The following is a 27,476-nucleotide window of genomic DNA, read 5'->3' as shown; positions in this document are numbered from 1 at the left end:
AGCAAAGTCTTTCCTGATCCCAGCTCTGTTCATCTTGGCTTCTTTTAAAAACACAGCAAGCAAGGGTTACTCCAAGCGGAGTCTCCCTTTTTTCCAAAAATTGGGCCCCACACACACCCACCCCTTCAGTGGCAGCAGTTGTGCCCCAGTTGTACACTTCACAGGTAGATTTGAATCAAGCACATTCAAAAATACGCCATTCTTATCCGTCCCCAGGATGACACCGGGGTAGGTAGCAAAGTCTTTCCTGATCCCAGCTCTGTTCATCTTGGCTTCTTTTAAAAACACAGCAAGCAAGGGTTACTCCAAGCGGAGTCTCCCTTTTTTCCAAAAATTGGGCCCCACACACACCCACCCCTTCAGTGGCAGCAGTTGTGCCCCAGATGTACACTTAACACGTAGATTTGCATCAAGCACATTCAAAAATACGCCATAGTTAACCGTCCCCAGGATGACACCGGGGTAGGTAAAAGTCTTTGCTGAACCATGACTTGTTCATCTTGGCTCCTTTTAAAAACAATGTAAGCAAGGGTTACTCCAAGCGGAGTCTCCCTTTTTTCCAAAAATTGGGCCCCACACACACCCACCCCTTCAGTGGCAGCAGTTGTGCCCCAGTTGTACACTTCACAGCTAGATTTGCATCAAGCACATTCAAAAATACGCCATTCTTATCCGTCCCCAGGATGACACCGGGGTAGGTAGCAAAGTCTTTCCTGATCCCAGCTCTGTTCATCTTGGCTTCTTTTAAAAACACATCAAGCAAGGGTTACTCCAAGCGGAGTCTCCCTTTTTTCCAAAAATTGGGCCCCACACACACCCACCCCTTCAGTGGCAGCAGTTGTGCCCCAGTTGTACACTTCACAGCTAGATTTGCATCAAGCACATTCAAAAATACGCCATTCTTATCCGTCCCCAGGATGACACCGGGGTAGGTAGCAAAGTCTTTCCTGATCCCAGCTCTGTTCATCTTGGCTTCTTTTAAAAACACATCAAGCAAGGGTTACTCCAAGCGGAGTCTCCCTTTTTTCCAAAAATTGGGCCCCACACACACCCACCCCTTCAGTGGCAGCAGTTGTGCCCCAGTTGTACACTTCACAGCTATATTTGCATCAAGCACATTCAAAAATACGCCATACTTAACCGTCCCCAGGATGACACCGGGGTAGGTAGCAAAGTCTTTCCTGATCCCAGCTATGTGCATCTTGGATCATTTTTAAAAACAATGTAAGCAAGGGTTACTCCAAGCGGAGTCTCCCTTTTTTCCAAAAATTGGGCCAAACACACACCCACCCCTTCAGTGGCAGCACTTGTGCCCCAGTTGTACACTTCACAGCTAGATTTGCATCAAGCACATTCAAAAATACGCCATTCTTATCCGTCCCCAGGATGACACCGGGGTAGGTAGCAAAGTCTTTCCTGATCCCAGCTCTGTTCATCTTGGCTTCTTTTAAAAACACAGCAAGCAAGGGTTACTCCAAGCGGAGTCTCCCTTTTTTCCAAAAATTGGGCCCCACACACACCCACCCCTTCAGTGGCAGCAGTTGTGCCCCAGTTGTACACTTCACAGGTAGATTTGAATCAAGCACATTCAAAAATACGCCATTCTTATCCGTCCCCAGGATGACACCGGGGTAGGTAGCAAAGTCTTTCCTGATCCCAGCTCTGTTCATCTTGGCTTCTTTTAAAAACACAGCAAGCAAGGGTTACTCCAAGCGGAGTCTCCCTTTTTCCAAAAATTGGGCCCCACACACACCCACCCCTTCAGTGGCAGCAGTTGTGCCCCAGTTGTACACTTCACAGGTAGATTTGCATCAAGCACATTCAAAAATACGCCATTCTTATCCGTCCCCAGGATGACACCGGGGTAGGTAGCAAAGTCTTTCCTGATCCCAGCTCTGTTCATCTTGGCTTCTTTTAAAAACACATCAAGCAAGGGTTACTCCAAGCGGAGTCTCCCTTTTTTCCAAAAATTGGGCCCCACACACACCCACCCCTTCAGTGGCAGCAGTTGTGCCCCAGTTGTACACTTCACAGGTAGATTTGCATCAAGCACATTCAAAAATACGCCATAGTTAACCGTCCCCAGGATGACACCGGGGTACGTAAAAGTCTTTGCTGAACCATGACTTGTTCATCTTGGCTCCTTTTAAAAACAATGTAAGCAAGGGTTACTCCAAGCGGAGTCTCCCTTTTTTCCAAAAATTGGGCCCCACACACACCCACCCCTTCAGTGGCAGCAGTTGTGCCCCAGTTGTACACTTCACAGCTAGATTTGCATCAAGCACATTCAAAAATACGCCATTCTTATCCGTCCCCAGGATGACACCGGGGTAGGTAGCAAAGTCTTTCCTGATCCCAGCTCTGTTCATCTTGGCTTCTTTTAAAAACACATCAAGCAAGGGTTACTCCAAGCGGAGTCTCCCTTTTTTCCAAAAATTGGGCCCCACACACACCCACCCCTTCAGTGGCAGCAGTTGTGTCCCAGTTGTACACTTCACAGCTAGATTTGCATCAAGCACATTCAAAAATACGCCATTCTTATCCGTCCCCAGGATGACACCGGAATAGGTAGCAAAGTCTTTCCTGATCCCAGCTCTGTTCATCTTGGCTTCTTTTAAAAACACATCAAGCAAGGGTTACTCCAAGCGGAGTCTCCCTTTTTTCCAAAAATTGGGCCCCACACACACCCACCCCTTCAGTGGCAGCAGTTGTGCCCCAGTTGTACACTTCACAGCTATATTTGCATCAAGCACATTCAAAAATACGCCATTCTTATCCGTCCCCAGGATGACACCGGGGTAGGTAGCAAAGTCTTTCCTGATCCCAGCTCTGTTCATCTTGGCTTCTTTTAAAAACACATCAAGCAAGGGTTACTCCAAGCGGAGTCTCCCTTTTTTCCAAAAATTGGGCCACACAGACACCCCATCAGTGGCAGCACTTGTGCCCTAGTTGCAAACAGGATGTTTTGATTTGCATCAAGCACATTCCAAATCCACAAGCATTTACTCTCCCCAGGATGACACAGGGGTAGTAAATTCCTTCTGGATCCATGACTTGTTCATTTTGATGAACGTCAGTCTGTCCACATTGTCACTGGACAGACGCGTGCGCTTATCTGTCAGCACACACCCAGCAGCACTGAAGACACGTTCAGAGACAACGCTGGCAGCTGGACACGACAAAATCTCCAAGGCGTAACTGGAGAGCTCTGGCCATTTTTCTAGATTTGAAGCCCAAAAGGAGCAAGGCTCCATTTGCAAAGTCATGGCATCGATGTTCATTTGGAGATACTCCTGTATCATCCTCTCCAGCCGTTGACTATGTGTCAGACTTGTTGTCTCTGGTGGGCTTGCAAAAGAGGGTCTAAAAAAATTATGAAAAGATTCCATAAAATTGCTGTTACCAGCACCAGATACGGTCCTACTGGTACGAGTAGACTGTTGAAGATGACGAGACCGTCCCATGTTTGTCAAGTTACAACTGGGAGATTCCCTCCCTGCACCTGCACGGTTGTTTGGTGGAAAAGCCGAGCTAAGATCGAGTAACAGCTTCTGCTGATACTCCTGCATACGTGCGTCCCTTTCTATGGCTGGAATTATGTCACAAAATTTGGACTTGTACCGGGGATCTAATAGTGTGGCAATCCAGTAGTCATCATCACTTCTAATTTTGACAATACGACTGTCATGTTGGAGGTAGTGCAACAAAAAGGCACTCATGTGTCTTGCGCAGCCATGCGGACCAAGTCCACGCTGTGTTTGTGGCATAGAGGTGCTACCCGTTCTTTCTTCCTCTGACATCTCCCCCCAACCTCTTTCAACTGAAATTTGACCAAGGTCTCCCTCATCCGCTGAGTCTTCCATGTCCATGAACAGTTCGTCCTCCATTTCTTCATGTTCTCCTGCACCTTGCTCAACATTTCGCCTGCTACTATGCGCCCTTGTCGATCCCTGTCCCCCATGGTCCCATGCCTGCTGCGTTGGTGATGATGAACGTCTGGACCTTGGTGATGTTGTTGTCCCTTGCGCATATGAATCCTCCTGTAGTTCCTCCCCTTCATGTTGTCCCACCCCCTGACTCCGAATAGTGTTTAGCGTGTGCTCCAGCATGTAAATGACTGGAATCGTCATGCTGATAATGGCATTGTCAGCGCTAAACATATTCGTCGCCATGTCGAAACTGTGCAGAAGGGTGCATAGGTCCTTGATCTGAGACCACTCCATCAGGGTGATCTGCCCCACCTCTGCATCTCGTTGGCCCAGGCTATACGTCATGACGTATTGCACCAGGGCTCTGCGGTGCTGCCACAGTCGCTATAACATGTGGAGAGTTGAATTCCAGCGTGTCGCCACATCGCATTTCAGGCGATGAACCGGCAGGCCGAAAGACTTCTGGAGCGATGCAAGTCGCTCAGCTGCGGCGCTTGAACGGCGGAAGTGAGCAGACAGTTTTCGTGCCCTGTTCAGAAGGCCATCTAGGCCGGGATAGTGTGTTAAAAATTGCTGGACGACAAGGTTCAACACGTGAGCCATACAAGGTACGTGTGTCACCTTGCCCAGGCGAAGGGCCGCACCCAGGTTTGCAGCATTGTCGCACACGGCCTTACCAGGCTGCAGGTTGAGTGGAGACAACCATTTATTAAACTCGGACCGCAGAGCTGACCACAACTCCTCAGCTGTGTGACTCTTATTCCCAAGACATGTCAAGCTAAAGACCGCCTGATGCCGTTGCGCTCTGCTGCCAGCATAGTAATGAGGGGTGCGTGATTCCTTCTGCGCAGTGAGAACGCTGGTGGCCTGACCAGGCAGGCTTGGGGCGGAAGTGGAGGACCCAGACGAAGTTGAGGAGGCAGAAGCGTTGGAGGAACTTATACATACAGAGGATTGACGCACAAGTCGTGGGGACGGCAAGACTTGTGCAGCAGACCCTTCACCATCTATCACCATAGTTACCCAGTGCCCAGTCAGCGACATGTAACGTCCCTGTCCATGCTTACTGGTCCAAGTATCGGTGGTGAAATGCACCCATTCACACACAGAGTTTCTCAAGGAAGCGGTGATGTTGTGTGCGACATGCTGGTGTAGCGCGGGCACACCTTTCTTAGAGAAGTAGTGGCGACTAGGCATCTGGTACTGGGGCACAGCGACAGACATAAGGTCTCTAAAATCCTGTGTGTCCACTAGGCGGAAAGGCAGCATTTCGGTAGCCAACAGCTTACAGAGGGATAGAGTCAACCTCTTAGCTTTGTCATGGGTCGCAGGAAGTGGCCTTTTATTTGACCACATCTGAGGGACAGAGATCTGGCTGCTGTGTGTAGACGGTGTTGAGTAGGGTGTCCCTGGAAAAATGCAGGTTTGTGAGGAAAGTGCAGGCGGAGACATGATGTTGCCTTCATCCAACGTTGGTGCTATCGATGTCTGAGAGAGCTGTACACACTCACTTGTTTCCCCTTCCAAACCAACTGACGACCTACCAAGCAAACTGCCTGTTGCGGTTACAGTGGTGGAAGTTGTGCGTGGAAAAACAGGTGTGACAGCTGTCCCCACAGTCCTAGAAGATGAAGAGCGCGCGGATGCACTGGAAGGGGCAGGCGGTGGATGGTTCGCTCCGCTAGGCCGCATTGCAGCACGGTGAGCTTCCCACCGGGACCTATGATATTTATTCATGTGACGATTCATGGAAGAAGTTGTCAAACTGCTGAGGTTTTGACCTCTACTAAGAGAATCATGACAAAGTTTACAGATCACATAATTTGGGCGATCTTTTTCTATGTCAAAAAAGGACCAGGCTAGGCAAGGCTTAGAGGCCATGCGACCTGTTGATCCACCCCGAATAATGCTCATAGGCAGAGTGGTGGCTGAGGATGCAGTTGTAGACGTGCTACCAGTGCTCCGACTCTGTCCAGGAAGGCGCAAGGTAACTTCGTCGTCGGTTGCATCCTCCTCCACCGCCTCTGTTGACCTCCTCGAGTGTCTGACTGTGGGTTGACAGTAGGTGGGATCTAGAACTTCTTCATCAATTGTTGTGTTTGCACTCCCCTCCCCCTCAGACCGAGCCTCTTCTTGCCCTGACCGAATATTTAAGTTGTCATCCCAATCGGGTATCTGCGTCTCATCTTCATCAGTATGTTCCTCATTGTCTATAACCACAGGTGTTACAGTTTGTGACAAAGGGTCAACATTATGCTCAGAAACTTGGTCCTCACGGCCTGAATCAGAGTCACAAAGGTTCTGGGCATCACTGCAGACCATTTCCTGTTCTGTACTCACTGTAGCTTGGGAGCAGACCTCTGATTCCCAGGCTATAGTGTGACTGAACAGCTCTGCAGACTCAGCCATCTCAGTTCCACCATACTGTGCAGGGCTGATGGAGACTTCAGAGCTGGGAGAAAGCAAGTTTGATTGGGATGACAACTCAGAGGACTGGTGTTTTTTGGATGCGGTACTTGAAGTGGCTGAGAGGGCACTTGTTGGACCACTTGAGATCCATTCAAGCATTTTCCTTTTTTGCCCATCATCTACCTTTGTTCCTGTTGTTCGTGTCCGTAAAAAAGGGAGCACATCGGATTGTCCACGGTAAGTAGTAGACATCTTACTTTTGCTGGTAGATGGTCTATCTTCAGCAGATGATAATGGAGCTTTGCCACCTTCCCCACGGACAAAACCTTTTTTGCCTTTTCCACCACGCCTCTTCCCCTTTCCACCAGCATCTGTCATTTTGCCACTCATGTTGATTGCAACAAGATTGTGGACTGAAAATGTGGTAGTAAAAATTGAGAGGTGGTGTAGATTGCAGTGGTGGTCTAGCTTTATTAACAGCAGAATAATAAAGAATAAATATCCCTGACAATGCAACTACGGCCCTTAAACTGGCAGCAAAAATTGCTAGTATAATGGCTTAGTTATAATGAGTTGGAGTGTGCAATGCAGGCAGAGGTGCTGCAAATGTCTTTGCACTAGTGTGACTATAGCAAAGTCCAATAGCCACGTATAGGATGCCACTAGGTACACTGAGTGTTTGCTAGTATAATGGCTTAGTTATCATGAGTTGGAGTGTGCAATGCAGGCAGACGCGCTCTGCAAATGTCTTTGCACTAGTGTGACTATAGCAAAGTCCAATAGCCACGTATAGGATGCCACTAGGTACACTGAGTATTTGCTAGTGTAATGGCTTAGTTATAATGAGTTGGAGTGTGCAATGCAGGCAGACGCGCTCTGCAAATGTCTTTGCACTAGTGTGACTATAGCAAAGTCCAATAGCCACGTATAGGATGCCACTAGGTACACTGAGTGTTTGCTAGTATAATGGCTTAGTTATCATGAGTTGGAGTGTGCAATGCAGGTAGAGGTGCTGCAAATGTCTTTGCACTAGTGGGACTATAGCAAAGTCCAATAGCCACGTATAGGATGCCACTAGGTACACTGAGTGTTTGCTAGTATAATGGCTTAGTTATCATGAGTTGGAGTGTGCAATGCAGGTAGAGGTGCTCGGCAAATGTCTTTGCACTAGTGTGACTATAGCAAAGTCCAATAGCCACGTATAGGATGCCACTAGGTACACTGAGTGTTTGCTAGTATAATGGCTTAGTTATCATGAGTTGGAGTGTGCAATGCAGGTAGAGGTGCTGCAAATGTCTTTGCACTAGTGTGACTATAGCAAAGTCCAATAGCCACGTATAGGATGCCACTAGGTACACAGAGTGTTTGCTAGTATAATGGCTTAGTTATAATGAGTTGGAGTGTGCAATGCAGGCAGACGCGCTCTGCAAATGTCTTTGCACTAGTGTGACTATAGCAAAGTCCAATAGCCACGTATAGGATGCCACTAGGTACACTGAGTGTTTGCTAGTATAATGGCTTAGTTATCATGAGTTGGAGTGTGCAATGCAGGTAGAGGTGCTCTGCAAATGTCTTTGCACTAGTGTGACTATAGCAAAGTCCAATAGCCACGTATAGGATGCCACTAGGTACACTGAGTGTTTGCTAGTATAATGACTTAGTTATCATGAGTTGGAGTGTGCAATGCAGGTAGAGGTGCTGCAAATGTCTTTGCACTAGTGGGACTATAGCAAAGTCCAATAGCCACGTATAGGATGCCACTAGGTACACTGAGTGTTTGCTAGTATAATGGCTTAGTTATAATGAGGTGGAGTGTGAAATGCAGGCAGACGCGCTCTGCAAATGTCTTTGCACTAGTGTGACTATAGCAAAGTCCAATAGCCACGTATAGGATGCCACTAGGTACACTGAGTGTTTGCTAGTATAATGGCTTGGTTATAATGAGTTGGAGTGTGCAATGCAGGCAGAGGTGCTGCAAATGTCTTTGCACTAGTGTGACTATAGCAAAGTCCAATAGCCACGTATAGGATGCCACTAGGTACACTGAGTGTTTGCTAGTATAATGGCTTAGTTATAATGAGTTGGAGTGTGCAATGCAGGCAGACGCGCTCTGCAAATGTCTTTGCACTAGTGTGACTATAGCAAAGTCCAATAGCCACGTATAGGATGCCACTAGGTACACTGAGTGTTTGCTAGTATAATGGCTTAGTTATCATGAGTTGGAGTGTGCAATGCAGGTAGAGGTGCTGCAAATGTCTTTGCACTAGTGGGACTATAGCAAAGTCCAATAGCCACGTATAGGATGCCACTAGGTACACTGAGTGTTTGCTAGTATAATGGCTTAGTTATCATGAGTTGGAGTGTGCAATGCAGGTAGAGGTGCTCTGCAAATGTCTTTGCACTAGTGTTACTATAGCAAAGTCCAATAGCCACGTATAGGATGCCACTAGGTACACTGAGTGTTTGCTAGTATAATGGCTTAGTTATCATGAGTTGGAGTGTGCAATGCAGGTAGAGGTGCTGCAAATGTCTTTGCACTAGTGGGACTATAGCAAAGTCCAATAGCCACGTATAGGATGCCACTAGGTACACTGAGTATTTGCTAGTGTAATGGCTTAGTTATAATGAGTTGGAGTGTGCAATGCAGGCAGACGCGCTCTGCAAATGTCTTTGCACTAGTGTGACTATAGCAAAGTCCAATAGCCACGTATAGGATGCCACTAGGTACACTGAGTGTTTGCTAGTATAATGGCTTAGTTATAATGAGTTGGAGTGTGCAATGCAGGCAGACGCGCTCTGCAAATGTCTTTGCACTAGTGTGACTATAGCAAAGTCCAATAGCCACGTATAGGATGCCACTAGGTACACTGAGTGTTTGCTAGTATAATGGCTTAGTTATCATGAGTTGGAGTGTGCAATGCAGGTAGAGGTGCTGCAAATGTCTTTGCACTAGTGGGACTATAGCAAAGTCCAATAGCCACGTATAGGATGCCACTAGGTACACTGAGTGTTTGCTAGTATAATGGCTTAGTTATCATGAGTTGGAGTGTGCAATGCAGGTAGAGGTGCTCTGCAAATGTCTTTGCACTAGTGTGACTATAGCAAAGTCCAATAGCCACGTTTAGGATGCCACTAGGTACACTGAGTGTTTGCTAGTATAATGGCTTAGTTATCATGAGTTGGAGTGTGCAATGCAGGTAGAGGTGCTGCAAATGTCTTTGCACTAGTGGGACTATAGCAAAGTCCAATAGCCACGTATAGGATGCCACTAGGTACACTGAGTATTTGCTAGTGTAATGGCTTAGTTATAATGAGTTGGAGTGTGCAATGCAGGCAGACGCGCTCTGCAAATGTCTTTGCACTAGTGTGACTATAGCAAAGTCCAATAGCCACGTATAGGATGCCACTAGGTACACTGAGTGTTTGCTAGTATAATGGCTTAGTTATCATGAGTTGGAGTGTGCAATGCAGGTAGAGGTGCTGCAAATGTCTTTGCACTAGTGGGACTATAGCAAAGTCCAATAGCCACGTATAGGATGCCACTAGGTACACTGAGTGTTTGCTAGTATAATGGCTTAGTTATCATGAGTTGGAGTGTGCAATGCAGGTAGAGGTGCTCGGCAAATGTCTTTGCACTAGTGTGACTATAGCAAAGTCCAATAGCCACGTATAGGATGCCACTAGGTACACTGAGTGTTTGCTAGTATAATGGCTTAGTTATCATGAGTTGGAGTGTGCAATGCAGGTAGAGGTGCTGCAAATGTCTTTGCACTAGTGTGACTATAGCAAAGTCCAATAGCCACGTATAGGATGCCACTAGGTACACAGAGTGTTTGCTAGTATAATGGCTTAGTTATAATGAGTTGGAGTGTGCAATGCAGGCAGACGCGCTCTGCAAATGTCTTTGCACTAGTGTGACTATAGCAAAGTCCAATAGCCACGTATAGGATGCCACTAGGTACACTGAGTGTTTGCTAGTATAATGGCTTAGTTATCATGAGTTGGAGTGTGCAATGCAGGTAGAGGTGCTCTGCAAATGTCTTTGCACTAGTGTGACTATAGCAAAGTCCAATAGCCACGTATAGGATGCCACTAGGTACACTGAGTGTTTGCTAGTATAATGGCTTAGTTATCATGAGTTGGAGTGTGCAATGCAGGTAGAGGTGCTGCAAATGTCTTTGCACTAGTGGGACTATAGCAAAGTCCAATAGCCACGTATAGGATGCCACTAGGTACACTGAGTGTTTGCTAGTATAATGGCTTAGTTATAATGAGTTGGAGTGTGCAATGCAGGCAGACGCGCTCTGCAAATGTCTTTGCACTAGTGTGACTATAGCAAAGTCCAATAGCCACGTATAGGATGCCACTAGGTACACTGAGCGTTTGCTAGTATAATGGCTTAGTTATCATGAGTTGGAGTGTGCAATGCAGGTAGAGGTGCTGCAAATGTCTTTGCACTAGTGGGACTATAGCAAAGTCCAATAGCCATGTATAGGATGCCACTAGGTACACTGAGTGTTTGCTAGTATAATGGCTTAGTTATAATGAGTTGGAGTGTGCAATGCAGGCAGACGCGCTCTGCAAATGTCTTTGCACTAGTGTGACTATAGCAAAGTCCAATAGCCACGTATAGGATGCCACTAGGTACACTGAGTGTTTGCTAGTATAATGGCTTAGTTATATTGAGTTGGAGTGTGCAATGCAGGCAGAGGTGCTGCAAATGTCTTTGCACTAGTGTGACTATAGCAAAGTCCAATAGCCACGTTTAGGATGCCACTAGGTACACTGAGTGTTTGCTAGTATAATGGCTTAGTTAAAAAGAGTTGGAGTGTGCAATGCAGGCAGACGTGCTCTGCAAATGTCTTTGCACTAGTGGGACTATAGCAAAGTCCAATAGCCACGTTTAGGATGCCACTAGGTACACTGAGTGTTTGCTAGTATAATGGCTTAGTTATAATGAGTTGGAGTATGCAGAGGACAAGAGGGTACAGTGGCAGGATTGTGGGGCTCTGGGTAGAGGAATGGAAGCCTGCCTTTCTATTCCCTCCTAATGGTGAAATGCAGGGAGGAAATCCCTGACCTTGGCTACACAGACGCTGTTGCTGTTTTCAGGACCTGTCACCTATGGCTCCCTGACCCTGCCGGTTTGAGCCCTTAAAAGGACTGCTAGAAAGTGCTCTCCCTAAGCTGTCTAACGCTGTGTATGCAGCGCATACAGCTGTATCGGCGATAGGACTCAGGAGGACGGAGCTGCGACAGTGATGTCTGACACCAAAGACGCAGAAGGCAGATAATGGCGTCCTGGAGGAAAATGTCCGTTTTTATAATGCAGGGACATGTGACATGGACATCCTATCACACATGCCGTTGCTTCTCTTGCTAAAAGTCCACTTAGCTGTGTGTGTGTCTGGGATTGGCTGACATGCTGGCCCGCCCCACAAGACGCGCGCGCTTAGGGAAGGAAGACAAGAAAAAAAAAAAAAAAAAAATGGCTATCGCCATTATAGAAACAGCAGTGATCTGAAGGCGCTGTTCACGCACACTATACACTGAAATGTCATAATAGTGTGATTCACAGAGTGACTTACACTATTACAGCAGAAACCAAGCTAGGATTTAGCTGGTTTTTTGCTGCTAGAACCGTTCTCGAACGTTTCTAGAACTATCGAGCTTTTGCAAAAAGCTCGAGTTCTAGTTCGATCTAGAACATGCCCCAAAATCACTCGAGCCTAGAACTGGAGAACCACGAACCACGAACCGCGCTCAACTCTATTCCGTAGGCTAGATATAATGGGAGGCATATATACCAAGATGGGTCCATGATGGAGACATATATACCAGGATGGGGAACATATATAGCAGGATGAGTGAAATATATATCTGAGGGGATCATAAACACCATCATATACACCAGGATGGGGGACCCATATACAAGGATGTGCCCAGGAGCGAGTTTAAATAGACCAGGAATGGCCCCATATTTATCAGGATAGGCCACATATATATCAGGATGGGCCACATATTCACTAGGATGGGCCACATATATACCAGGATGGGGAACATATTTACCAGGTTGGCCACATATATACCAGGATGGAGGACATATACACCAGAATTAAGGCCATGTATACCAGAATTGGGGACATATATACCAGGATGGGGGACCTAAATACCTGGAAGGGACCAAGGATGGAGGATAGAATTTGGAACATTAACCTCATAACAGTGCATCATGATGACACTTTTTGCTTCAGTTTTTTTAAAATTTTCTCCCTTTCAAAACTAGGTGCATCTTATAGTCCAAAAAATAAAGTATATGTAGGAGTTGAGGGCTCAAAAGTAATGGAGGTGCACGCACCCACCTGCCCACTTGCCCGTGCCCATATGATCTCCCAATCCCCCATCCGAATCCGACTTCCCATTCCCTCACCCGCTTGTCCACCCACCCGCTACCCTTCTTGCGCCCCTCTCCCTGTTTGTGCATGGTAAAGTTGAAGGCCGTCTCTGTCTACTGCCCGACTGCAAACTACTAAGTACTACTACAATAAGTTCAACCCTACTGAATGCTTCTTGTCTTTCTGCCTGCTTAATGGTAGGGAGATACAGGATATGTTGATTGCACCTGTCTGATTTTGGACTGCCAAGTACATTGTTCTCCAGGAGATAAGCTGCTGGCTGACATATCATGCTTTCTCATAGAGATCACAAAAGCACTTGGCCAAACAAGAGATAATGTGTATGGGAGACTGGGCCATGATGGGTGTCAGATAAAAGATCAGCCAAAGCATTGTTTTGGTGGACTGAAATTTAATCTGTATTAGTAGCTTAAGACATTAAAGCTGGATTTACACACTGCAACATCTCAAACGACATCGCTGTAATGTCACCGGTTTTGTGACGCAATAGCGATGTTGTTTACGATGTTGCAGGGTGTGAAACTTATCAGCGACCCAGCCCCTGCTGTGAAGTTGTAATCGTTACAAATCGTTCAGGACCATTCCTAGGTCCTTTGTTTCCCGCTGTGCAGCATGAAGTTTCAGTGTGTGAAGACTTTGCAGAGACTTTGTTAGCAACTTCCCTTTCAAAAGGCTGCTTATCAACGTCCCCAACAACCAGCTAGGTCGCTCTGCAGGTCCGGATCGCTGTTGAGTTGTTGGGCAGGTTTGCCTGTTTGAACGCTCACCAGAGACTTAGCAGAGACTTAGGGAGGTCGCTATTGCGTCACCAAACCGGTGACGTTACAGCGATGTCCTTTGCGATGTTGCAGTGTGTAAACCCAGCTTAAGGTCCAGTCACACTAAACAACTTACCAGCGATCCCAACAACGATAAGGATCCCACCAGCAACCTGACCTGGCAGGGATCGCTGGAGCGTCGCTACACGAGTTGCTGGTGAGCTCACCAGCAACCAGTGACCAGCCCCCAGCGCCGCGTGGAAGATGCTGCGCTTGGTAACTAAGGTAAATATCGGGTAACCAACCCGATATTTACCTTGGTTACCAGCTCACGCAGCTACACATCCAGAGAGCAGGGAGCAGCGCACACTGAGCGCTGGCTCCCTGCTCTCCTAGTACAGCACACATCGGGTTAATTACCCGATGTGTGCTGCAGCTAAATGTGCACAGAGCAGGGAGCAGCGCACAATGCTTAGCGCTGGCTCCTTGCTCTCCTAGCTGCAGCACACATCAGGTTAATTACCCGATGTGTGCTGCAGCTAAATGTGCACAGAGCAGGGAGCAGCGCACAATGCTTAGCGCTGGCTCCTTGCTCTCCTAGCTACAGCACACATGGGGTTAATTACCCGATGTGTGCTGCAGCTAAATGTGCACAGAGCAGGGAGCAGCGCACACTGAGCGCTGGCTCCTTGCTCTCCTAGTTACAGCACACATCGGGTTAATTAACCCGATGTGTCCTGCAGCTACATGTGCACAGAGCAGGAGCCGGCACTGACAGTGAGAGCGGCGGAGGCTGGTATCAAAGGTAAATATCGGGTAACCAAGGACAGGGCTTCTTGGTTACCCGATGTTTACATTGGTTACCAGCCTCCGCAGAAGCCGGCTCCTGCTGCCTGCACATCTAGTTGTTGCTGTCTCGCTGTCACACACAGCGATCTGTGCTTCACAGCGGGACAGCAACAACTATAAAATGGCCCAGGACATTCAGCAACAACCAACGACCTCACAGCAGGGGCCAGGTTGTTGCTGGATGTCACACACAGCAACATCGCTAGCAACGTCACAAAAGTTGTTCGTTAGCAGCGATGTTGCTAGCGATGTTGCTTAGTGTGACGGGGCCTTTACTCCAAGCTAAAAAGGAGAGAAATTGCATGGTTAATACAAGTGTCTGCCTTCTCCAAAATGTTTAATGCACAAATATAATTAGTTCGCTGTGTGGTTTCTCTTCTGTAGAATCTATATATATAAGAGCCGTTGTGATTACTCACTAATCCCACCCCCATCCATTACCATACATGGCTCCACCCCCCACACCCATTACCACACGTGACTCTGCCTCGCACACAATTAACATATGCAGCTCCTCCCCCACCTACTACCACATGCGGCTCTGCCCCCTCCCATTTCCCCATGCAGCTCTGCCCCCCTCCCATTACCACATCCGGCCCCTCCCCCTTCCACTACCACATGCGGCTTCGCCCCCCCTCCCATTATCATATTCGGCTCCTCTCCACCTTCTATTACCACATTTGGCTCCGCCCCCGGCCATTACCACACGCGGCTCCACTCCCCGCTCATCACCACATGCGGCTCCACCCCCCTCCCATTACCACACGTGGCTCCGCCCACATCCATTACCACACGCGGCTCTGCCCCTGTCCATTACCACGGCTCTGCCCGCCCCCCGCAGACAGAGACCGACGGAAAGAGACAGGCAGAGACCGATGGAAAAAGACAGGCAGAGAGGGAAACACACAGACAGAGAGACAGACAGAGAAGGAGACAGGCAGACAGGGAAACAGACAGATGGAGAGACAGACAGAGACAGACAGGGATAGAGACAGCCAGACAAGGAAAGAGACAAGGAAAGAGACAGAAACAAGTAAAGAGACAGGGAAAGAGACAGAGACAGACAGAGAAAATGACAGATGGGGAAAGAGACAGATTTGGAAAGAGACAGACGTGGAACGAGACAGACCTAGAACGAGAGAGACCTGAAACGAGACAGACCTGGAAAAAGACAGATGGGGAAAGAGACAGACATGGAATGAGACAGACCTGGAACGAGACAGACCTGGAACGAGACAGACCTGGAATGAGACAGACCTGGAACGAGACAGACCTGGAACGAGACAAACCTGGAATGAGACAGATGGGGAATGAGACAGATGGGGAACAAGACAGACAGTGATCGAGACAGACGACGAATGAGACAGATGGGGAAAAAGACAGACAGGGAAAGAGACAGGTGGGGAAAGAGACAGACCTGGAATGAGACAGACCTGGAAAGAGACAGACAGGAAAATAGACAGGCGAGGAAATAGGCAGATGGGGAAAGAGACAGACGGGGAAACAGACAGACGGAGAAAGAGACAAACCTGGAATGAGACAGACCTGGAATGAGACAGGCCCGGAAAGAGACAGAGCCGGAACGAGACAGACGGGGAACGAGACAGACGGGGAATCAGACAGATGGGGAAAAAGACAGACGGGGAATGAGACAGACCGGAACGAGATAGACCAGCAGCGAGACAGACGAGGAAAGAGATAGACGGGGAAAGAGACAGACCTGGAATGAGACAGACGGGGAAAGAGACTGACAGACAGAGAGAGACAGACAGACACAGACAAACACAGAGATAGAGAGAGAGACACAGAGATAGAGAGAGCTGTATACTCTTGGGGGGATGACAGCTATGTACCTTTGGAGATCTATATACCAGGGAGGTGAGCTGTATACCTTGGGGCGAGGAGAGCTGTATACCCTTGAGCCAAGCGTTAGCTGGGTGAGAACAGCTAGTATCTAATATATAAAGCTGAGTGTATGTATGTGTGTGTGTGTGTGTTTATGTATGTCCGCTAAAGGAATCCGCAGCGTCGCATTTACAATCACTAAATTTTGCACAGACACCCCATGTGATTCAGGGAACATCATAGAGTACTATAGTCTCGGGGATCGGGGGTCTTTGTGAGCCTGCTTGTCAATTCGTTGACTTCTAATTACAACAATGTGTCCTGACTTTACCATCCTTTGTTCAGGACACAAATGACATTCTGAGGAGACTGGATGGTGTGGTGCTCGAGGATGATATGTGGCTGGTGAGTTGCGATGTGGAGTCACTCTATACGTCTATCCGTCATGAACAAGGTGTAGCGGCATCCCAAATTTTTCTGAACATGACCAACTTGGAACCGGAGTTGAAGGAGTTTATTCTTCCCCTCCTTCGGTTTATCCTCAGCCATAACTTTTTTGTGTTCAAGGACCGCCCCTTTCTACAGCTCCAGGGTACGGCTATGGAGGCTGCGTGCGCACCCTCATATGCTAACCTTTTCCTGGGGCTGTGGGAGAGGGACACGGTCCTTGACACTGAGGGACATGAGGCAGTCATCTCATTAATGCGCTACATCGATGACATTCTTTTTATCTGGCAAGGCTCCACATTGCAACTTGACAACTTCCTTGGCCGCCTCAACTATAATGACAGAAATATCAGGCTCACCTGTAAATATAGCCAGGGCACAATTGATTTCTTGGACCTTGCTATTTCCGTCATGCCCAATGGATCACTGCACACGGATGTTTTCCGTAAGAGTACCTCCACCAACTCTCTCCTCCATTTTACATCATCACACCCCCTCCAACTTAAACGTTTCATTCCTGTCGGGCAATTTCTCCGGGTGCGGAGAATTTGTTCCGATGATGTCACGTTTCATCAGCAGGCATCGGTTTTGTTGTGTCGTTTTCGCGACCGGGGATATAAACCCAAGGACATTGCTGTTGGTTATCAACATGCCTGTCAGACCACTAGACAGTTGTTGCTCTCCAGGAATCGCTCTTATGGTGGTTCTGCTGATCAAACTATTTGATTTATCACCACATTTAATGCAGAATCCCATGAGATCCGAAATGCCCTGGAGAAGCATTGGTCTGTCCTACTTACTGACAGGGACCTGCGTCTGGTTCTTACTCTGCATCCATCCATTACATGGCGGAGATCCCGCAACCTTAAGGATATGTTGACTAAGAGCCACTACGTTCCCCCTCGCAGTAAGTTCATTTTTGATAGCCGCGGACCCCCTTGGGGCTCCTCACCCTGTGGTACATGTTTTGCCTGTCCTTTCATCCCCAATAAATTGGAATTCGCTGGTTCATGCGGGAATAAGACCTTTAAAATTGTTCATGCCATCTCCTGTGGCACAGAGGCAGTGATTTATCATCTCACATGCCCATGCGGCCTCATATATATTGGCATGATTACACGCACTTTGCGGGTTCGCACTCAGGAGCATTTGCGTGATATCAAAAATGCGGCGAAATCTTTGGAACCGGACAAGTTGAAGACTATTCCGAAACACTTTTTCCATTTTCATGCATGCAACCCTCGGGGCCTATGTGTGCGCGGGATTGACCGCATTTACATGGGTTCCAGAGGAGGGGATGTGAAGCACAAACTCCTGCAAAGGGAGACAAGGTGGATGACTGTCTTGGAGACAATTGCTCTGTTGGGTCTTAATGAGGCGGTCAGCTTCAGGTTTTTTTTGTAACAGCGCGAATTTTAGGGTGGGTTTTGTGTTTTTATTCTATTTTTTCTGGTTTTATTCTACTTTCCTTTTCATCCTAGGAGCCCGTTTACATGTTCTTGTCTGCAGTCTTTATGTATCATTTGGGACCTTATGATTGGAGGCAACCTTTGCGGCTAAAGATTACGTTACATGGACTTTCAGCATTTTGGTTCCCTCTCAAGATGAATATCCATACGATTGCGCTACTATGTGTTTATGCATATACTGTTAATATATAGTGTATATTTCTTTTCATATATCTTTTCCGCTTGATCTAATGTACTCTTTTACATGTAATAATATTTGGTACTCTTTGATGTGTATATATTTATTTGGCTGCCCCTTATGAGTTATATTCTATATATGACTCCTTTTGTTCTTTTCCAATCACGCATGTGTGTTTCCATGTGCGTTCTATATTGGATCGTGTGTGTATATATACATGTACACGTCTGTCATATATTTATTAAGTTACTGTATGATGCTAATGTATTGCTAACCTTCCCTGCCGTGCAAGCATGGTCCTAACTTTTGTTTACTTGTTTCCCCTGTTTTTTGTCTTTTGCGTGTGTCCTTGGGAGGTATAGATATTTTTCCATTATGGATTATTGCCCCCTTTCTCTCTATTTTGCACGCGCATTTGCTTACCATTATGGCTACTCTGGTTGCTCATAGATTAATATCGCCCTTCTATGTACTTTTGTCCTCTTTTTGCACCATGTATATGGTGCTCATACGCTAATTTACCTTGCACGCTCATCTGTTTACCTCTATGGCTGCATCATCAGCCTAATGTGACGACGAGTGGGCGTGCATATTTGGTCCCTCCCCTTCTTTGCAGCATGGCAGTATCATCTACTCAGTATAGACGTGCCTCCGTCATGCGCTGTCTGGCCCCCCTGCTGTTTGGACCCGTGCGCGCCCCTGGGCTGAACGTTGGGATGAGGTCACTTCCTCCTCACGTTCATGCCTCACGGGCTCGATGTGTCCTGCCGCCGGTGAGCGTGGCAACATGACGTTGCAGCACGTCAGCATCTTTCACTTAGCACAGATGCGCCTCCATCATGCGCTGTCTGGCCCCCCTGTGGCTTGGTCTCGGGCGCGCCCCTGGCCTGAACGTGGGGATGAGGTCACTTCCTCCTCATGTTCATGCCTCATGGGCTCGGCGTGCCCTGCCGCTGGTGGGCGTGGCAACTTGACGATGTGCACCGATTTGCTCATGGGCTCCTACACTTTCCTATATAAATTCATCACTTCATCACTCTTAGCCACGCCTCCTGACGAAGCCTTCTGGTGAAATGTGCGTCGAGGCCCCGCCCCCACGCCTGGACTGCCCGACTCTCCCTGCTTTGATATGACGCAAGGTAATATACCCTAGGTTATACATGCTGCCTTCCATTGAGGGATCACTCATGAGATCTTACAGATCCCTTTACCACTTATTTTTCATTACCTTTCCCTCTGTGGTGGTTTTGGGCTACTTTATCTTTGAGGATACATCTCATGCTTACAGTGTAGCCTGCTAGCAGGTATTACTGCCATCTTGTGGCCAGTCCAGGTATCGTTATGGGTTGTTTTCTGTGCAGGTTTTTCCATTTCTGCCTGCTACCACTGTGCACCTGCTATCACTTGGTATTTAATAAATATACTTTTGTATTCAACATTGATATTTCTTGTGGTCCTTTTCTCTGTACCCCCTCTTTTTCCATACTCTCCATTTTTTACTGGGGTTACATCTTTTAGGTTTTATTTCTTGTGGACCTTTCCGGTTCTGGAAAGTTTTTTAGGTTATGATATGATCATCATAGACTATTTTTGGACGGGAAAATTTAACCCCGTGCTTTACAGTTATTTTACAAAATATCTGCCTCCATTAAAGTCAATGGATCTGCGAGCTATTAGGTTATTAATAGGAGCTGTAATTGGTTGCTATAGGAACAAAATAAATTGCTAGTATAAGAAGCATATGTGTGAGGTAATAAGATGTCGGTGGGGAGACAAATAGAGAGAGACAGAAAGAGAAAGAGAGAGACAGACAGTCTAAGAGACAGAAAGAGGCAGACAGACACAGACAGACAGGGAAAGAGACAGAGACCGACGGAAAGAGACAGGCAGAGAGGGAAACACACAGACAGAGAGACAGACAGAGACAGACAGGGAAAGAGACAGCCAGACGGAAAAAGACAGGGAAAGACACAGAGACAAGGAAAGAGACAGGGAAAGAGACAGAGAGAAGTAAAGAGACAGACAGGGAAAGAGACAGATGGGAAAAGAGACAGACAGGGAAAGAGACAGACGTGGAACGAGACAGACCTAGAACGAGAGAGACCTGAAACGAGACAGACCTGGAACGAGACAAACCTGGAATGAGACAGATGGGGAATGAGACAGATGGGGAACAAGACAGACAGTGATCAAGACAGACGACGAATGAGTCAGATGGGGAAAAAGACAGACAGGGAAAGAGACAGGTGGGGAAAGAGACAGACCTGGAACGAGACAGACCTGGAAAGAGACAGACAGGAAAATAGACAGGCGAGGAAATAGGCAGATGGGGTAAGAGACAGACGGGGAAACAGACAGACGGAGAAAGAGACAAACCTGGAATGAGACAGACCTGGAATGAGACAGGCCCGGAAAGAGACAGAGCCGGAACGAGACAGACGGGGAACGAGACAGACAGGGAATCAGACAGATGGGGAAAAAGACAGACAGGGAATGAGACAGACCGGAACGAGATAGACCAGCAGCGAGACAGACGAGGAAAGAGATAGACGGGGAAAGAGACAGACCTGGAATGAGACAGACGGGGAAAGAGACTGACAGACAGAGAGAGACAGACAGACACAGACAAACACAGAGATAGAGAGAGAGACACAGAGATAGAGAGAGCTGTATACTCTTGGGGGGATGACAGCTATATACCTTTGGAGATCTATATACCAGGGAGGTGAGCTGTATACCTTGGGGCGAGGAGAGCTGTATATCCTTGAGCCAAGCGTTAGCTGGGTGAGAACAGCTAGTATCTAATATATAAAGCTGAGTGTATGTATGTGTGTGTGTGTGTGTTTATGTATGTCCGCTAAAGGAATCCGCAGCGTCGCATTTACAATCACTAAATTTTGCACAGACACCCCATGTGATTCAGGGAACATCATAGAGTACTATAGTCTCGGGGATCGGGGGTCTTTGTGAGCCTGCTTGTCAATTCGTTGACTTCTAATTCAGGACACAAATGACATTCTGAGGAGACTGGATGGTGTGGTGCTCGAGGATGATATGTGGCTGGTGAGTTGCGATGTGGAGTCACTCTATACGTCTATCCGTCATGAACAAGGTGTAGCGGCATCCCAATTTTTTCTGAACATGACCAACTTGGAACCGGAGTTGAAGGAGTTTATTCTTCCCCTCCTTCGGTTTATCCTCAGCCATAACTTTTTTGTGTTCAAGGACCGCCCCTTTCTACAGCTCCAGGGTACGGCTATGGAGGCTGCGTGCGCACCCTCATATGCTAACCTTTTCCTGGGGCTGTGGGAGAGGGACACGGTCCTTGACACTGAGGGACTTGAGGCAGTCATCTCATGAATGCGCTACATCGATGACATTCTTTTTATCTGGCAAGGCTCCACATTGCAACTTGACAACTTCCTTGGCCGCCTCAACTATAATGACAGAAATATCAGGCTCACCTGTAAATATAGCCAGGGCACAATTGATTTCTTGGACCTTGCTATTTCCGTCATGCCCAATGGATCACTGCACACGGATGTTTTCCGTAAGAGTACCTCCACCAACTCTCTCCTCCATTTTGCATCATCACACCCCCTCCAACTTAAACGTTTCATTCCTGTCGGGCAATTTCTCCGGGTGCGGAGAATTTGTTCCGATGATGTCACGTTTCATCAGCAGGCATCGGTTTTGTTGTGTCGTTTTCGCGACCGGGGATATAAACCCATGGACATTGCTGTTTGTTATCAACGTGCCTGTCAGACCACTAGCCAGTCGTTGCTCTCCAGGAATCGCTCTTATGGTGGTTCTGCTGATCAAACTATTTCATTTATCACCACATTTAATGCAGAATCCCATGAGATCCGAAATGCCCTGTAGAAGCATTGGTCTGTCCTACTTACTGACAGGGACCTGCGTCTGGTTCTTACTCCGCATTCATCCATTTCATGGCGGAGATCCCGCAACCTTAAGGATATGTTGACTAAGAGCCACTACGTTCCCCCTTGCAGTAAGTTCATTTTTGATAGCCGCGGACCCCCTTGGGGCTCCTCATCCTGTGGTACATGTTTCGCCTGTCCTTTCATCCCCAATAAATTGGAATTCGCTGGTTCTTGCGGGAATAAGACCTTTAAAATTGTTCATGCCATCTCCTGTGGCACAGAGGCAGTGATTTATCATCTCACATGCCCATGCGGCCTCATATATATTGGCATGATTACACGCACTTTGCGGGTTCGCACTCAGGAGCATTTGCGTGATATCAAAAATGCGGCGAAATCTTTGGAACCGGACAAGTTGAAGACTATTCCGAAACACTTTTTCCATTTTCATGCATGCAACCCTCGGGGCCTATGTGTGCGCGGGATTGACCGCATTTACATGGGTTCCAGAGGAGGGGATGTGAAGCACAAACTCCTGCAAAGGGAGACAAGGTGGATGACTGTCTTGGAGACAATTGCTCTGTTGGGTCTTAATGAGGCGGTCAGCTTCAAGTCTTTTTTGTAACAGCGCAATATTTAGGGTGGGTTTTGTGTTTTTATTCTATTTTTTCTGGTTTTATTCTACTTTCCTTTTCATCCTAGGAGCCCGTTTACATGTTCTTGTCTGCAGTCTTTATGTATCATTTGGGACCTTATGATTGGAGGCAACCTTTGCGGCTAAAGATTACGTTACATGGACTTTCAGCATTTTGATTCCCTCTCAAGATGAATATCCATACGATTGCGCTACTATGTGTTTATGCATATACTGTTAATATATAGTGTATATTTCTTTTCATATATCTTTTCCGCTTGATCTAATGTACTCTTTTACATGTAATAATATTTGGTACTCTTTGATGTGTTTATATTTATTTGGCTGCCCCTGATGAGTTATATTCTATATATGACTCCTTTTGTTCTTTTCCAATCACGCATGTGTGTTTCCATGTGCGTTCTATATTGGATCGTGTGTGTATATATAAATGTACACATCTGTCATATATTTATTAAGTTACTGTATGATGCTAATGTATTGCTAACCTTCCCTGCCGTGCAAACATGGTCCTAACTTTTGTTTACTTGTTTCCCCTGTTTTTTGTCTTTTGCGTGTGTCCTTGGGAGGTATAGATATTTTTCCATTATGGATTATTGCCCCCTTTCTCTCTTTTTTGCACGCGCATTTGCTTACCATTATGGCTACTCTGGTTGCTCATAGATTAATATCGCCCTTCTATGTACTTTTGTCCTCTTTTTGCACCATGTATATGGTGCTCATACGCTAATTTACCTTGCACGCTCATCTGTTTACCTCTATGGCTGCATCATCAGCCTAATGTGACGACGAGTGGGCGTGCATATTTGGTCCCTCCCCTTCTTTGCAGCATGGCAGTATCATCTACTCAGTATAGACGTGCCTCCGTCATGCGCTGTCTGGCCCCCCTGCTGTTTGGACCCGTGCGCGCCCCTGGGCTGAACGTTGGGATGAGGTCACTTCCTCCTCGCGTTCATGCCTCACGGGCTCAGTGTGTCCTGCCGCCGGTGAGCGTGGCAACATGACGTTGCAGCACGTCAGCATCTTTCACTTAGCACAGATGCGCCTCCATCATGCGCTGTCTGGCCCCAATGTGGCTTGGTCTCGGGCGCGCTCCTGACCTGAACGTGGGGATGAGGTCACTTCCTCCTCATGTTCATGCCTCACGGGCTTGGCGTGCCCTGCCGCTGGTGGGCGTGGCAACATGACGTTGCGCACCGATTTGCTCATGGGCTCCTTCACTTTCCTATATAAATTCATCACTTCATCACTCTTAGCCACGCCTCCTGACGAAGCCTTCTGGTGAAATGTGCGTCGAGGCCCCGCACCCACGCCGGGACTGCCCGGCTCTCCCTGCTTTGATATGACGCAAGGTAATATACCCTAGGTTATACATGCTGCCTTCCATTGAGGGATCACTCATGAGATCTTACAGATCCCTTTACCACTTATTTTTCATTACCTTTCCCTCTGTGGTGGTTTTGGGCTACTTTATCTTTGAGGATACATCTCATGCTTACAGTGTAGCCTGCTAGCAGGTGTTACTGCCATCTTGTGGTCAGTCCAGGTATCGTTGTGGGTTGTTTTCTGTGCAGGTTTTTCCATTTCTGCCTGCTACCACTGTGCACCTGCTATCACTTGGTATTTAATAAATATACTTTTGTATTCAACATTGATATTTCTTGTGGTCCTTTTCTCTGTACCCCCTCTTTTTCCATACTCTCCATTTTTTACTGGGGTTACATCTTTTAGGTTTTATTTCTTGTGGACCTTTCCGGTTCTGGAAAGTTTTTTAGGTTATGATATGAACATCATAGACTATTTTTGGACGGGAAAATTTAACCCCGTGCTTTACAGTTATTTTACAAAATATCTGCCTCCATTAAAGTCAATGGATCTGCGAGCTATTAGGTTATTAATAGGAGCTGTAATTGGTTGCTATAGGAACAAAATAAATTGCTAGTATAAAAAGCATATGTGTGAGGTAATAAGATGTCGGTGGGGAGACAAATAGAGAGAGACAGAAAGAGAAAGAGAGAGACAGACAGTCTAAGAGACAGACAGAGGCAGACAGACACAGACAGACAGGGAAAGACACAGAGACCGACGGAAAGAGACAGGCAGAGAGGGAAACACACAGACAGAGAGACAGACAGAGACAGACAGGGAAAGAGACAGCCAGACGGAAAAAGACAGGGAAAGACACAGAGACAAGGAAAGAGACAGGGAAAGAGACAGAGATAAGTAAAGAGACAGACAGGGAAAGAGACAGATGGGGAAAGAGACAGACAGGGAAAGAGACAGACGTGGAAAGAGACAACTACAACTTTATCTCCAGATTTCAAATCAGGAGATACTCAGAGTGTATTTATGCATAATAATAAATTCAATAAACTTTTTTTAGGATAAAATCCAAAACTTTATTAAACAATCAGGTATACAAATATTAAAATAAACAGGGAGACACACCTTGTTGAAGGACGAGTATAGGCCCCTATTTCAAACACACATCAGTATTACTAGTCAGATAGAGTACAAAGATCACCAATCTTTTATGCTCTTGTTCATACATCCAGTAACTAATGTTAATAAGGGATCAGTACTGTAGCCTAGATATTAGTGCTGTACACCTGCAATATACCACTATTTCTGTAAATTATTTTACCACCAATATGCTCAAAATCAAAATCCTAAGTAGTGCGCATCATTGTTACCCATAACTGGCACCAGCCAACAATATAAATATGTGTCATCAATAGTCCATATATAGATGTACCAATGAGCGCACTGTAATCAAAATTTTGGACAGTGCTGGGGAGTATTTTATGTCAAGCCAAAAGGCAAGTATGGTACTAAGATATTACCTATCGGTATATATATGCTGTTGCTGTCAAAAACCGGCTATGTGCAGCGCTCATCATAAGAGATATTGCCACATATGTATAATACAATAAGTGATCTACAACTGCCATATACATCAAAAATAATTCAAATCACCTGCAAATATAAAGTGCCATAGCATGTACATGGTCAAAGGCACAGATAGCAGTGCGTCAAAAAGATTTTTTCATTATATCCATACAGGCACCGCGTTAGTATCGCGATCAGCCCAGGTGCATATAGCACATATATTTGTCACGCTCCCCGGGTCCTCACCCCCGCTCCCCGGCTCACCTGCCACGCTGCCCGCTCCTCAGCCCCCGGATTCCGTCCGTCCCAGGCCCCCTGGTCCCCGATCCCGGCGCCCGACGGCTTCCCAGGACCTGGCCGGCTCCCCTGCGTCCTCCCCTCAGCCTCCTTCCCTGGCTTCTGGCACCCGGGCGGCGCGCATGCGCGTTAGGGCGCGCGCGCGGTCACTGACCCTTTCTTAAAGGGCCAGCGTCCATGAACAGGAAATGAGGTTGAACAGGTACTGGGTATAAAGGGGGTTAGTGTCCAAGGGGGCGGGGCCTGATCTTCGTGTTCCCTGAGCTAGGAGTCAGGTCTCCTGGTGTTTATGTGCCTGTACTCACCTATCTCTCTTTGTAGAGCCGTACCTGCCTCGCCATCCCGTCTGCCGTATCCTGAACCCCGCACACTGTCCGTCTGCCATCTGACAGTCCGTACCATCTCGGATCCCTGCGGTGACCCGTCATCTCGCTCCTGAGGTTCCGGACCCCGCCTGATATCATCTCGGCTTCCGAACCTGAGCTACGTCACCAGGACTACCATCTGTGACACCGTGGTCCCAGGGACTCCTCCGCTGCCTTCACTTGCACGGACTGTTCTGCTGCCCATCAGTGCTTCAGCTGCCGGACTCCCTACCACCATCTTAAGAGTTCGGTCCAGTGGATCCACCTCCTGGGTCGGCCCGACCGCCCGGCCGTGACAATATTATAATTCTTTAAACATATAGATAAATCAGTTGTTGTATATATATATATATAGTATACCATTAATCATATATATGGACTGCCATCGGTGCATTTAAAACATGCACATCTACTGCCATGAGAGTTGAAAAAATACATAAGCCATTCACAATCGCAGACAAATTTATACTGCACCATGGATGTGCATCTTTAGATGTTAGTGCATAAGTGTGCTCATAGGTATATTTTAAGAATATTCAGTATACTAATTTATATTTAACCTATGGTATCCTCAAAATCTCACAGGGTTTTTTTTTGTTCTAGAAACATATGTCCATCTATATTCACACAATTACAGCCCAACTACATATAATTTATATTCCCAATGCACATCCACGCTGCTTGATCACCTATAAATTTATAGCATACACATTGGTCAAAAGCCGTAATGGCAGAATTTGATTGGTTGCATTGAAGTATATCTCCTGCAGTGTTTCCCCACTTTGACACACGCCTCTTTCTGAAGAAGCATTAGTGAAACGTGCGTCAAAGGTGGAAGGACGGGCTGCCCCACACTCAGGTAATGAACTGATGTCAGTTTGCTTTCCGATATATGTGCTTATTAGTCTATACATGTTTTAATCTTTGTTATTTTGCAAATACTGCTTCCACCATAGGAACTTTTTTTGAACCAACTTGTACTACTAGGTATATATGTGCGCTTACTGACTGTGAACAGGTGTGTTTTGTACACCCTAATTGAACGCGACAGCGGCCAGGTTGTTCATTGTAGCACTGGCTACGTCT

This window comes from Anomaloglossus baeobatrachus, chromosome 3 (genome assembly GCF_048569485.1).
Source record: "Anomaloglossus baeobatrachus isolate aAnoBae1 chromosome 3, aAnoBae1.hap1, whole genome shotgun sequence".
In the NCBI taxonomy this organism is placed as follows: Eukaryota; Metazoa; Chordata; class Amphibia; order Anura; family Aromobatidae; genus Anomaloglossus; species Anomaloglossus baeobatrachus.
Note: the sequence above shows the minus strand (reverse complement) of the source record.